Here is a 9,760-nt window from a genome sequence, read left to right as displayed (position 1 = left end):
AGATAAAAAAATTAGAATCCAATCTTCTCTCTGAGGGAACAGTATCTTTGAAGTTCCGGGAGGCATCAGAATCAAAGGGAAATCTACAATTTACTTCCTTACAACAAATTCTGGTGAGATAAAACTAACAAGATACAAAAGGAAAAATCTGTTTCAAACTGATAGTAAAAATGCTGTAATGAGTAGAAATAAAGAAAACATGAGGAAGTCATGAATAAATGTTACTTGGCTAGTAACAATTGCACATCCCTAAACCTCAGAAACGCAGGACAGCCAAGGTACTTAAACCTCAAATGTCTGATTCGGCCTTTCCTAGGCAAAGTTTATTTCTCAAATACTAGTCTCTGGGGCAGAAAAAAACCAAAAACACAGTGAACATACAAATACACACAGTGATATCTGACACAAGGAATTTAGATGAACTAAACTAAGTCACTAATATTTGTTTTAGAAGAAAACTACAAAGGCATGGTGACATTTTTTGAAAGATAGTTATGTGGTTTTGCAATTCTTGCTATCTTCCCAATCAAAAATATACACCTATCCAGCAAATAAATTGGGCATTCAGCTAAGGTACTATTAAGATAATTTCTTTTCTTTTTTTAATAAGAAATAATAGAAATTATAAGCTTCCTTTGTCACAGGCAATGCTGTGTAAAGGATGGATACTAGTTTTGGAACTGGAAAGACAAATTCAAATTCTAACCTCACAACTTACTTGATATATGACTCTATGTGTGTTACTCAACTTTCCTGACTCTCAATTTACTCATCTATAAAAGACATACTAGGCTTGCCCTGTGGATCGTTATGACAATTAGATATAATGTAGGGTTAGATCCATAGCAAAAGAGTAATTAACACATAGCAAACTCTGAATTGGAAAGAGAGAAACAATATATTATTCCTAGCCTCACAGAGTTTATAATCCAGTGGAAGAAATGGAGATTAATCAAGAAATTAAGCACAAAATAATAAAATTATCAAAATAATGAATTCTACCAAGTGATTTAGAAAATGGTAGGTTCCCCTGAAAAAAAGTGATGACTAAGGTAAAATAAATCATTTCAATAAAGCCCCAAGGAGGATCAAGTAAGACAAAAGACAAAGGAAACAGAACATGCAAAGTTCCTATGGTGAGGGAGATAATAGTGCTTTTAAGAAAGTCAAGTGGAGGCCTTGGCTGCTTGGCTCAGTGGTAGAGGGTTGACCTGGCGTGCGAATGCCCTGGGTTCCATGCCCAGTCAGGACACACAGGAGAAGTGCCCATCTGCTTCTCTACTCCTCCCCCTTTCACTTCTCTCTCTTTCTCTCTCTGTCTTCCCCTCCTGCAGCTATGGCTCAATTGGAGTGAGTTGGCCCTGCGTGCTGATGCTGGCTTCATGGCCTCCACCTCAGGTGCTAAGAAGAGCTCGTTGCTGAGCAACAGAACAAGGCCCTAGATGAGTAGAGCATTACCCTCTAGTGGGCTTACCAGGTCGATCCCAGTCAGAGTGCATGCAGTAATCTGTCTCTCTGCCTCACCTCCTCTCACTGAATAAAAAAAAAGAGAACGAAAGAAAGAATTTAAAAAAAGAAAGTCAAGTGGAGCAAGGGAGAGCAATATGGGAGGAGTGGCAGAAGCCAGGACAAGCAGGGTCATCAGGTAGGCCATTTTAAGGATTTTGGTCCTTGCCCTACGAATTACGCAAAACCACTGAAAGGTTTTTGAGCAGAGCAACGATATTATAACAATTTTTAAAAGGCTCACTCAGACTGCAATGGGAATAGACTATAGGGACAGAAAATACAGGAAAGCCTGGAGAGGCTTTGGGCTAAAAGAGGATAACGGAGGCACCAGAAGAGATTAAGCGATAGAGCCAGGATTGGCAGGTCTACCTTCTTCTAAATTTTGTGTTTTCTAACTTTACATGTTATAATATTATAAAATACTAAATACCTGCAATGAATAAATATAGAAAGCAGGATGCTTGCAGTAGAGCCTGTTGAGTAAAAGAGTTTCCCAGCATTCAACCCTTGAGTTTATTCCTAGAAACATAATGACATGGAGAGAATGGAGTGGAGGGATAGCAGCATTCACAAGATACCTGAGGAAGGAAGAAGTAGGGTGGTGGAACAGACACTAGATGGGAAACTTGATACCCAAGTTCTAGTCCCAGGTCTGCCTCATACATTTGGACAAACAATTCCCTTCCTTTCTTCAGGCCATCCCCAACTGTAAAATGACCAAGTGGAACTAGCTGACCTCAAGAATTAATGTCGTCACAAATGTTTCTCTCACCATGGAAGACACATATATGGACTATAAAGGCAGTTATTACAGTGGTTTAGGGTGCAGTTTCTGAAACCAACATAAGAACAAACAGTGCTTACCATGTGCCAGACATTGTTCTAAGTATTATATATAAACTGCCTGAACCTCCCCAAATCTTATGAATAGAAACTGTTGATATTAACATAAACTTCATTTTATAGTTGAGAAAACATAAGTGCAGAAATGTTAAGAGACAGAGACAAAATCTGAATGGAGCAGTCTAACTGTGATGCACATATCCTCTTAGGACACTAGCTTTCAACTGGCTCTGCTCTTTCCTGAGTCTCTCTGTGCCTATGTTCTCTCACCTATAAAGTGGCAAAACTAATAGTTCTTACCTAAAAGTCTTTTGTGAGGATTAAATAAGGGTATACATATAAAATAATTAGAAAAATAGTACCTAGAGTATAGTAAGTGCTCAGTAAATATTAGGTGTTATTATTACTTGGTGACCTAAGGAAGAATGAACACATACATTTTGGGAAACACTCATTGGCAAGAATGACACATTCTGACCCTGAGTTTTCATCATGTTTCCAAGGCAAACTTTAAACACTATCAGCTATTGCAGGGTTCCCCAAACTTTTACACAGGGAGCCAGTTCACTGTCCCTCAGACCATTGGAGGCCGGACTATAAAAAAAAACTATGAACAAATCCCTATGCACATTGTACATATCTTATTTTAAAGTAAAAAAACAAAACGGGAACAAATACAATATTTAAAATAAAGAATAAGTAAATTTAAATCAACAAACTGACAAGTATTTCAATGGGAACTATGGGCCTGCTTTTGGCTAATGAGATGGTCAATGTGCTCCTCTCACTGACCACCAATGAAAGAGGTGCCCCTTCCGAAAGTGCGGTGGGGGCCCCCCCCTTAGGGGGTCGCATGCGGCCCGCGGGCCATAGTTTGGGGACCCCTGAGCTATTGTATGTTCTGTGTAAAGGCTTTCTCCCCATATGTTTATTTTAAATTATGCCCTAACTCAACACTTGAAAATAATTTTTAAAAGGGTGATATTAAATAAAATAACCATGTCCAAAATAAAATATAGTTCCTATACCTAATCCAATATGACCCAAATTAGGTTTGGCACTCCTTAGTGTTTTCATAAATCAATGTATTGGATCACAACCAGCATTTAAAAGAAATAAAATAATAGGATAGTTTAGGATTAGATAGAAAACATCAGCTTTCATTGCAGGTAGTAAAGGTAAGCATTACTTCATAGAATCTTTGTTTCAGAGGGATATAGGAGAACATAAATTAGATTTTTTTTTACTTTGTATCATTTTTTAAATGTTTGAATAACACCAAGCTGGATTATTTATTCATTCAACAAACGTTCGCTATGTGTAATTTGTTCTAAGCATTCTGCCAAGAAAAAATTCACAAGAAATAAGTGAGTTGCAGCTTCAACAAGTTCAAAGTAAAATAGGGAAAACTGACACTAAACAAAACCAGACTGAACCTTATGAGGCCTACGCCTCCTTTCCTAGGAGAGGAATGATGTTTAGGAGAAAAGGAACGTATAAAATTGCTGAGGTGTCATGGAAACTACATGGCTGGGGAAAGGGGTGCTTATTCTCTCGTAGTTGATGGTAGCTTGGTAAATTTTCTTAGGTTTTCAGATTTATCTTTTTTTTTTTTTTTTTTTTTTTTCATTTTTCTGAAGCTGGAAACAGGGAGAGACAGTCAGACAGACTCCCACATGCGCCCGACCGGGATCCACCCGGCATGCCCACCATGGGGCGACGCTCTGCCCACCAGGGGGCGATGCTCTGCCCATCCTGGGCGTCGCCATGTTGCGACCAGAGCCACTCTAGCGCCTGAGGCAGAGGCCACAGAGCCATCCCCAGCGCCCGGGCCATTTTTGCTCCAATGGAGCCTTGGCTGCGGGAGGGGAAGAGAGAGACAGAGAGGAAGGCGCGGCGGAGGGGTGGAGAAGCAAATGGGCGCTTCTCCTATGTGCCCTGGCCGGGAATCGAACCCGGGTCCTCCGCACGCTAGGCCGACGCTCTACCGCTGAGCCAACCGGCCAGGGCCAGATTTATCTTGATTTAAAGATTATAATATTTACAGGGCCAGGGAACAGATAAATTGTGAGATGTGAATCAACAATCTATGCAGCTGACTTAATGTACTTTCTTGCTTTTTGACGGGTTCTTTTCCTCTGAAACACTCAGATGGGACATAGGATGACATGGAAGAATACTGGATCCTGTCAGTTCCTTCTCCTGTAGATCTTACCATTATGAGTTAAAAGTAGGAGCTGTTGAATGAAAGAAACTGGATATAGTTAAAACTCCACTATAATTAGTGCAGGGGCCCCCCAGGTTGCTAATGAGGCTGTTTGAATTAGCACCTGCTCCTGGAAGAGTGTTATGAGGTCATTGGCAGTGAGGCCCCTTGAGGGAAATGGGAATAAAGGGAGGGGACTACATGCTGCCTTCTACATGTGTTTTCTGAGAGTAGTCCCTGAGTCAGTATTTTATTTTCTGTTCATTTTGTTGCACTCACTCTGGGCGAGAGCTGGGCTAGATGTTAGAGGAGACATAAAGGTGAGAGACACAGCCCTTGCCCACAAAGAACTTGCACAGGTGAACACAAGTGTCCCATTCACACAGATGAACACAGTGGCCCATTTACACAAAGGACAGAAGCTTAAAGCAATGGAGCAACAAGGTTTAGCTAAGAATACTGACCTAGGAGTGAATCGTGGTCCTGCCACTTTCTAGTTGTGTGACTTTGAGCAAAGTCACTAAACTTTCAGAGCTTTAGTTTCTTTATTTGCAAAATCAAGATGACTGGGTACTTAGAAGGAGCAAAGGACAGCCACGAGTGAGGTGGGCAGCATATCCTGGAGTGAATAGTAGGCGTTCAGTAATTGAGCTGACTATAAAATCAAAGTGCCCACAAAGAGATGACAAAATGTTTCAGAGCTTCAAAAGAGGAGGAAAGTGTATCAGGAAAACTTCTTGGAGATGGCATGTGACATAAACATTATTCCAGGATTCATCTGATGTTAAAAGGAGGCAATGCAATGACATAGCAAAGGCATGGAGGCAAAGAAAACTGAGACATTCCAACTAGTAGACGTGTTTTTGCTGGAAATTAAAGTTACTTAGATGAATAAGTCAGTCTCCAACCTCAAAAAGCTCATAGTCTGATGAGGAGACAAATACACAAACTGAAATTGACAAAACAGAGCAATCGCACTTGTGATGGAGGCTTGCACCGGGGCTGTGGGAGTCCAGTCCAGCCACAAGCTGGACTGACCAGGAAGAAATGGCAGAAGATGAAGAGGGTAGGGCAATATTCTAAAATGGAAGGAAAACTACTAACTGTACAGTTTATGCCCAGCAGAAATGCCAGTCAGAAAATCATACTAGATACATAGGGTAGGGCCTCGAAGTGCAGAACATGATGAAAATAATATGGGCTTGTAATAGTGAGGGAGTAAGAGAGGTGACCAGGAGCAGAAATTGGAGAGAAAAATGGCAGGATTCTAAGATTTACAGGTGGTGCCATGTAGTGTCATGATGAAGCCTGGTGTCAGCTGTGAAACTGGGTGGCTGAAATGAGGGAACGTGAATCATTATCCATGAGGCATTCAAGGATTGGTTGATTCAGTGATTAAAAAGATTACAGTTGTTTGCTGATGACTTGGAGGGTAGAGATAAGAGGAAGGCTTTGTGGAAGAGGTCAATGAGCCAAGTATAGCTGTCACCCAGAAAGGTGTAATTGTGTCCTGAGAGCAGTAGGTAATTTGGGTTTGAAATGTACTAGATTCTTTGCAGTGTCTCTGATTGTGTTGGTTAGGATATTGGTTAGGTTGCTGTGACAGGAAAGTCCAAAATAAGTGGCCTAAATAAAATAAAACTTTATTCCAATGCCATGCAAACCTGAGTTTATAGTCCACAGACAAAATGACAACAGTGATAATCCTCCAGATTCCAGGGTCTTTCTATTTTGTTGTTCTGCTAACTTGTATCAGAGCTCCCACCATAACCTCTAATTCTTTTTTTTTTTCTTTTAAGTAAGTGAGAGGAGGGGAGGCAGAGAGACAGAATTCCACATGTGCACCAACCAGAATCTACCCAGCAAGCCCTCTATGGGGCGATGCTTTGCCCATCTGGGGCCATTGTTCTGTTGCTCAGCAACAGAGCTATTTTAGCACCTGAGGTGAGGCCATGGAGCCATTCTCAGTACCCAGGGCCAACTTGCTTCAACCAAGCCATGGCTGCAGGAGGGGAAGAGAAAAATAGAGAGAAGAGAGAAAGGAGGGATAGAGAAGCAGATGGTCACTTCTCCTGTGTGCCCTGACCAGGATAGAGAAGCAGATGGTCGCTTCTCCTGTGTGCCCTGACCAGGGCTGGAACCCAGGGCATCCACATGCCGACTGAGACTGTACCACTGAGCCAACCAGCCAGGGCCACCTCTGCATTCTTATTAGCTAGAAGGAAGGCTCAGTGGATGGCATGACCCCGAGTCACTAAGAGTGATCAGCACTTAAGGGGAAGGGAATTAGATTCCCAGCTTGGTAAAGGAGTAGAGAGGTCACACTGCAGAAGGGCAGGTGGAATGGGAGTTATTGTTGTAGCCACATTTGGATAATACAATCTGCCACACATTTTAATAAATGACCTTTAACAGAATATTACTCAGCTTACTGAATATGAGTAATCTGAAGAACAAATGGCCTTGAACAAAATGGATTCAATTCAGTTATTTTATTCATTTGAATCCATAGAACAACCCGGTAAGGAAGATTTAATTCACACCTTCATTTTACAGATAAGGATAGTAGGCAACTTTTTCAAGGTCCCTGAAACAGCTAGTTGTGGGACGGGGATTTGAACCTAAGCCTACTTGACTCCTGGCCTCTCCTGAAGCCTGACATCCAGACAGATGCAGCCGAAAAGGAAGACTCACCTTCACTGCCACAAGGATTCAATAAATGTTTGTCAAATGGAACTGAATGAAATCAAACTACTAGAGGAGAACCTTAAAAACAAAATCTGAGAGATGTGTATAAAACTAAGTCAGCTTTGAAAGAAACACATTTATTAGCTAATGAAATAAATACGTGAACATTCTTTCTTCATTTGCTGGCATCTACACAACATATATTTATTTTAGAAAAGTATTCCTTGATCCATTCCACAAGGATTCAGGCATGAGTGTTGGACTAGAAATGTCAATAAAATGAAAAATACTTAGAGATTTCAGTTATAATGTTAGCATATTAGAAATAGCCAGTGAACAGAAGCCACTGCCATTGGTGAAAGCAATGGGCAGAGAGCGCAGAGAACTGTTAATCCTGGCCCTGCTGCTCACCAGCTGTGTGAACTTGGGTAAATCACTGAGCTCACCCGGACCTGACTTTTCCTCCTTGCCAGTAAGATGGGGAGGATGTCAGTGATCTCTAAGGTCCTTTGCAGCACTAAAATCTACGTGAAGACCAAGCACTCTTTTTTTTTTTTTAATCATATCTTGCATGTCATGATTTGCTAAGTTTTCTCCTATTAAGCAGTTAATTATCAAATGTATTAAGTGTAAACTGTAACTGTTAAAGAGCAACTAAGAATAGTTGAAACTGTTAGAGCAAAGGCTCTAGTCAAATGTTTCTGAACATATGCTCATGGGCTTACTCAAAAACAGCGCTTATTCATTGTCCTCATTAAAATCTCATGTGATGAAACATTAGAAAATGTACAAATTCTGTTATATTCATAACAGTCAATGGCATTACAATGCAGCCTCATTCACTGTTATGTAGAGTAAGCCTTTTTTAAAAGGCACCTCTATGAAGCTGCACTGTTCACTTTTTTACTTTCCAACTCCTACTTGTTCTTCAAAACCCAATTCTAGAATCATTATTTCCAGGAATCTCCCAGACCCTTCCTTCCCCCTACCCCTTTTCTCCCAGGCTGCTCTGGCTGCCCTCACTCTGTGCTTTCCCAGTCCCTAATGCTCCTCTCTATTTTAGTACTTGTTACATTGTGTTACATTGTATTGTTACTGTCTGTCATTTCCTCATCTCTGTGTGCTCAGGCTGTGACCTTCTCAGGACCGAGGACAAGTCTATTGCCAGTGGTTAGCATGAGTCCTAGACTTAGTAGGTGCTCAGTGAATACCTGTTGAATAAATGAATTTCTTCCTTTTTGAGGAAATGTTCCTAATGAAGACAATAGGTGGATTTTCCTTTTTACTGAATTTATTGGGGTGATATTGATTAACAAAATTATACAAATTGCAGGTGTACAATTTACAGCACATCATCTGCACCCTCATGTCAAGTCTTCACCCATTACCATTTATCCCCTATACCCTCCCTGACTTCCCTCCACCCTCCTTTCCCCACCAATCACCACACTGTTGTTTGTGTCCATAAATTTTCTTCTCTTTTCTTATATCAAATTCCCAAATTTCTCCAATATCCATACCTTTATACATGTCTATTCTATTGAGGTGCATAGTTGGAGACTTTTTAAAAATCTTTCCAATGCAGAGGGGAAAGGGGAAAAAGAAGCAACTTGTATTGTGATTCTTTTACACATTTTTCTCCATTAACATTAAAAATCATCTCTATAACCTATGAGGTAAGTACTATTATCTCGGTTATATGGAAACTGATGCTCAGAGGATTAAAGAAACTTGCCAAAGTTCACAGAGCTCCTGAGTGACAGAGGTGGGATTAATCTGACTCCACCTAATACCACACTGCTTCCGCAGGGAGGAGAAGGGGGCACTGGGTGGTGGAGAGCTGGGGAGAACAGAGGCGGATTAAGGTTGGTTGAGGCCCCGGGTGCAGAAGAAAATATTGGGCCCCTTAAAAAGAGAGAGAGAGAGAGAGAGAGAGAGAGAGAGAGAGAGAGAATAAAAATACATGTTAATCATATTTTTAAATAAATAAAAAATATTATGTACAATTAATGTTAAAATTGCACATATGAAACCAAACTTGGTGTCATTAGAAAAAAGAGTCAAGTTGGGGTTTTGTGAGGCCCTTCAGAAGTTGGGACTCTGGGAGCGTGCCCATTGTACCCACAGTTAAATCCGCATCTGGAGGTGAAGGGGATAGGGTGAAGGTGTGGACGGGGTCTCATTCTCAGAAACCTCTCATATGTTTTAAAATTGAGCTATTCTCCAAGTTGATGCTTACTAACCCTGAATTTTAGCTCTTTACCTGAAGTTTAAGCAACAAGTGCTCCCTAACATAATACTTCTGTTCGTTCTGTTCCTTCCCAGTAATTATTTAAGCCTTGGAGGTTGTACAGATGTTGTTGTTAAGTTGTTTCTCATTAAGCAAGAAATAGGGCGGGACGGGGGAGGAGTATGGCAAATCAAATCCTCAGGTCCAGCCAACCAGATAAACAAAGAAACACAGGTGCCCTTATAATTAAGGTGCACAATGAGCTTGTAATGCCTTTGTGTGAA

Source organism: Saccopteryx bilineata, chromosome 3 (genome assembly GCF_036850765.1).
Source record: "Saccopteryx bilineata isolate mSacBil1 chromosome 3, mSacBil1_pri_phased_curated, whole genome shotgun sequence".
Lineage (NCBI taxonomy): Eukaryota > Metazoa > Chordata > Mammalia > Chiroptera > Emballonuridae > Saccopteryx > Saccopteryx bilineata.
This window is presented reverse-complemented; position numbering follows the sequence as displayed.